We start from the raw sequence: 5,463 nt of genomic DNA on the forward strand, positions 1-5,463 counted from the left end.
TTATATAAAATAACAGGGCTATAGACATGATTTTTAATCCATTTTAAATACTTAAAGTTTTAAAAATAGAATAAAATCTCGTAGACAAAAGAATTGCACACCAAGTGAACGCCAAATTAAAAAAGTGCATAATAGTGCGCAATATTATTAGTACTTTAAAAATTTACATTCGTTTTTTGAGAAATCGGAAGTAGCGTAAATTACTACTTCCTGTCAACGAAAATTACTCAAAATTTAACAGAAGGTAGAGAATTAGATCTTTTACTTACATGTGAAATTTCATTTATCTATCTGAAATAGTACTCGTTATAGGCTTTTGAAAAATTCAAAGTAGGAAAAGTACCACTTCCGGTTATCGGAAATCGCTCAAAAGTTTATACGGATCTACGATTTTGATAAAATACTTATATATGAAATTTCATCAACCCAGCTGTAACGGTACTCAAGTTATCGTGTTTACAGACAGACACACAGACATACGGACAAGATTGCAAAATTATGTTTTTCCGTATCAGTGAGATGTAAAACGTCGAGATTTGTAAAAATCTCGATTTTTTGTTTTTATACGAGAAAGTAAAAATGCAAGAAAAAGCAAGACATTTTTTTTAACTATATTTTTTTTTTATTATGGTCGGCTATGGGCCCCTAAATGGCGTGCCCCCCCCCCCCCCTTTTCCACTGCATTGCGGGGTCTGGCGGCACTGTAGTTCCGCCCCTGCGCAAAACATTGCTTAATGGGCCTCCGGGCAAAAGGCATAGGGGCCTCGTGCAAAAACAGTAGATACTCGACCTGCTCTACCCAGGTGCGCTTGAACAACAGTCCCAGTAAGTGTTCATCCTGGCGCCGTCTGTCTACCATTTGCCGCATTAGATCCAAGATTGGTAAGCGACGGTATCGCTCGTAGCGGCATACCATAGTGCGACGTAAGGAAAGATCTAGTGGCTCCACAGAGGACATGATAGAGCTAACCAAATCAGGGGTATTCCGCCCAGAGTTTCTTCCAGGCATCTCTTCGGGGGGGGCGAAGCCCCCCCGAAAAATTTTTACCGCCCCCCCGAACGAAATGAAATTTATATAACTTATGTAGAAAATATATACTTTTAACAGTGTCCGCCCCCCCCGAAGAAAGTTTACCGCCCCCCCCGAAGATTTCAAGTGCCCCCCCGGAGAAAAAAGTCTGGAAGAAACACTGATTCCGCCCTAAGCCAGAAATAAAACGCACGGCCCGATGGTGCCGTGTGTACAATACTTTGATAGCATATCGAGAGGCCAGCAGCTAAATCGGGGCCGAGTAGTCCAGCACAGATTTAAACACGGTGAGATACACAGTTCTTAAAATCCGGACAGAAGCGCCCCAGTCCGTAGTGGCCAAGCGAACCAACTTCGAGCCATAGGCTGAATCAAAGCGAGTACAGAGGGCATTAATGTGCTTTTTCAGTAGTAATTTACGGTCTAAGACCACTCGAAGCAGCACTGGATGCGGATCATGATGTATGGGAACGCCATCCAAGGTAAGTTCTAACCCAGTGGTTCCCAACCTTTTTCGAGTGGCGACCCCCTTTTATAAAATGTAAGTGACCCGCGACCCCCATAGAATTAAAAAGCCGAAATTAGTATGGGAATTAATAAGCACTAAAAGATTTTCTAGTAGACTTTCAATATGAACTACTCTTGATAACTATTTTAATAGCATGAGTAAAATTGCATACTATTCACTAAACCTTCGTGGTTAAGTTTTTAATTTTAAAAAATTTTTGTTAACGCCAACCTATGTCATTATAATTATCTTAATTTTGCTTTTAATCGAAGAATAGTGTTGAAAATATATTCTCGAAAAGTCAATCAATTTTACGTTTGGGTATGAATGGTGAATACTACACCAAAATTGTGTCTGCAGTTTTTCATCTTACTCGGAATCATTCTGCAAATGAAAGAATTAATCTTGTAATTCATCGGGAATGCTGGCAACATCAAGGGAAGAAGAGAATGGGCAATGCGTAAATACAGATTCTTCTTTTTTCAGCTCAGAGAAATAGCGCTGCAGTTTGTTTTCAAGAGATTCAAGATGCCCAGAAATCGCTTCTTTCAAAATTTTAATTATCTCACAATCAGATTCATCTACCACACCGCAGAGTTTCTCAAATTTACAATATTTCCAAGATTTATTTTCTTTACCGATTTTGCAGCTTTGATAAAAATGTCCCGAGATTATCATGGAAAGTTGTAATATTCGTTCTTTTTCCCTGAAGCTTCAGGTTAAGCTTGTCTTGATGTTCGAACACATCTGCTAGGTATGATACTCTCTCCAACCACTCTATGTCGTTTTGAGTATACCAAAAAGTCTTGTTTCCTTTGCACTTCCAAGAACAATTTGATTTCAGATTTAAATTAAAAAACACAATTTACAACATTTCGTTTGACAGCCAGCGTACTGTAGTGTAGAAGAGCAGAACCTCGTGTTCTATATTAATGTCTTTGCTCAGTTCTTTGAAGGCTCCAGATTTTATATAATTTACGACTTATACTAGCAATGGACTCTTGATGTCGATTGGTTAGGGCAGTGGTTAGGGAGTTAAATCTTTTCTGTTTACTGAAAGCCCGATTTTGAGCTAAACATAGATGGCGCACCATCCGTACAAACGCCCACAGCCGTTCTAACCCATTTTAATCATCCAATTTCAAAAAAAAGTATTTATTTTCTCCATGCTTTCTTCACAAAAGAGCAACTCTTCTTTGCTATAATCCGCATGAATATAGACACAGACCAGCAACTGCGAACACGAACTCACGTCTGTTGATTTATCAACTTGAAAAGCAAACAATGGTGAAAGCTTGATTTCAATAAAAATGTGTTATTTAACATTTACGTACATGCAGCGTTTGATGAGATTTTCTCCCATTGTTTTTTTTTGTTTTTGCTTGGTATTGTCTATCGCGACTTCATTTGATGCTTGCACTAATGCTGGTGAAAACTTCCTGTTCGATCAAGTCTCGGGCGTTTGCAACTAGCTTCTTACCGACGAAAGAACATATATTTTTTGTGTGTTCCGAATGACTCGTCTTAAATTGGGTTTTTTTTTTTTTTAAGATTTCATAGATTCGTTACTGAGAACAACTTTCTACAGTGCGCTTTGTTTCTTCTCTATTACATTTCCAGTGATGTTAATGAAGCCGAATTTCAAAATTTCTTCTAAATATTTACGTTTTGTTTCAAATTACTAAGGTTTAGTATACCAGTTGGCGACCCCCCAGAAAGACCTTCGCGACCCCCAGGTTGGGAACCCGTGTTCTAACCCGTCTAACTGGCCAGTTAAAGACAACGAGAAAAGATAGTAAGTACTTTTCTCAGCATTCATTTTTAGTTGCCATGTCCGACAGAAATTTGAAATGATATCTAGAGTCCCTTCTGGATTTCCAGTAAAGTAGAGGGCATGTCTAGATCATCCGCATACATGGACGATGAAGACTACAGCTCAGTAAGTCATTTTAAAAAATACATGAAAGTGAGGAGCCCTGAGGGAATCCCTGGTCCACGTGAAGGAAATTCGAATAGGTCGAATTGACTTTGGTACGTACCGGTCGTCCGAGAAGAAAGTCCTTTAACCAGAAGTAGATTCTAACGGTTATGCCCAACCGCTGCATTTTCACTATTATGAGGGTGGGGTTCGCCCGGTCATAGGCTTTCTCCGCGTCGAAGAAAACGGCCCCGATGACTTACTTCCAGATGCACCCCTCGCGTGCTTACTGGAGAAACCGGACAACTAAATCCATTGCACGGTGTCCGGGACGGGATCCAAATTGATGGGCATGTAAGAGAGACCGCGTTTCCAAGTAGTATGACAGCCGGGAATAGAATCATACGCCTCACGATCTTCCCAAACCAGGAGGTTAGTGAAATAGGCCGGCAAGACCTAAGGTCAGAAGGATCCTTACCTTTCTTGGGTACAGTAGCGTAGCGAGGGGGGGGGGGCGGGGGGGGGACATATGTCCCCGGGCGCCGACCTTAGGGGGCGCCAAAATGGGTTGGAAAAATAAATTGAAAGGTTGAGGGGGGTGCAAATCGAAAAGTTTGTCCCCGGGCGCCGGGAAGGGTCGCTACGCCTCTGCTTGGGTATAAGGTTCAAAGTAGCACGCTTCCAAATTTTCGGGAGCCGGCCATCCCGCAGCGTCCGATTTCATAAGAAATACAGTCCTCGTCCGGAATCCGCCGGACACCACTTTTTGCAATGGCCGCCATCAACTCGAACAAAAGGTTGGAGACTCGGGTAAGGAAGTTTCATTAGCAACTCTTTCATGGCGAAGGTCAATATGGCATAGCAAACGCTTCACTTTCCCCAAGTCATTGTAAAAACCATTGAGGGTCTGGGCGCGAACGAATTCAGAGTAGATAAGGCCTCGTTTGGTCTTTTATGGGCAGGGCCGGCGCTACCTATAAGGTGAACTAGGCGGTCGCTTCGGGCGCTGTCCGTAGGAGGGCGCAAAAATGTGAAATCGCAATTATTACAAAGTACCTAATAATTTATAACTTTGATTAGATTACATTAACTATATACAAAGGCGTAGCGATCTATTCGGTGCCCAGGATGAACTATCAATTTTGCGCCCCGTCTTCAAATTAAACCTATATATAAGTTTTCACGTTGGTGAAAATGCGATTGTTTCTACAGTAACTAAAACACACTGACGCGTAGAGAAAAAAAACTACATAAGTTGTAGTATGAAAGATAGGCAAATCTTTAAACCGCTACCATGGCTTATTCTCTCCTTTAAATAGTCGAATCGGGGTGGCGATAAAACTAATTAAAATAGTTTTTTACCAAGCGAATTAAAACTAAAAAGTCTTCTCTTAAGAATAATTAAAATTAAGCATCCTGACGAATGACTAAGCTATAAAAAGGAATTAATTCCAAATTAATAGTATAAATCCAAAAAAAAAAAAAAAAAAAAGAAAAAAAAAAAAGAAACGCCAAAAAAGGACACGGGAAACCATTACATTCCTTGATTCATAGTCTTTGACCGACTTGCCAAATAAGAAGGAACACTATTCATAATTTTCGTTGGGCGTAAATCGTAAATAAGAAATTTTAAAACTTGATTATTCCAAGCCGAAATGAGTTCGAGCCTATCTGTGTGTGATTTGTAGTCTCATGATGAATATACTTTGCAATGGATTGATTTAATTTAGAATTTAGGGGACCCGAAAAAAAAATTGCGGGGGGAGGGGGGGGGGGGCGTTTTAATAAGTTTTGCCTAGGGCGCTAAATAACCTGGCGCCGGCACTGTTAATGGGGTATTGAGCTGTCGAGCTCCATCTATCCCGCTCATCTTCCGTAGCACAGAGTAAAAGTTATGTTATAAATTTAAGGGTCATCTAGCTATGACTTCCATAAATGAGTCGGTTGTCAGCTGTTCCAACTCAGTGTTTGGGGAGAGAGGTCTATGCTGTACATTGACAAAATTTT

This window comes from Physella acuta, unplaced genomic scaffold, assembly GCF_028476545.2.
Source record: "Physella acuta isolate Inbredline_101_S28 unplaced genomic scaffold, ASM2847654v3 ptg000662l, whole genome shotgun sequence".
NCBI lineage: Eukaryota > Metazoa > Mollusca > Gastropoda > Physidae > Physella > Physella acuta.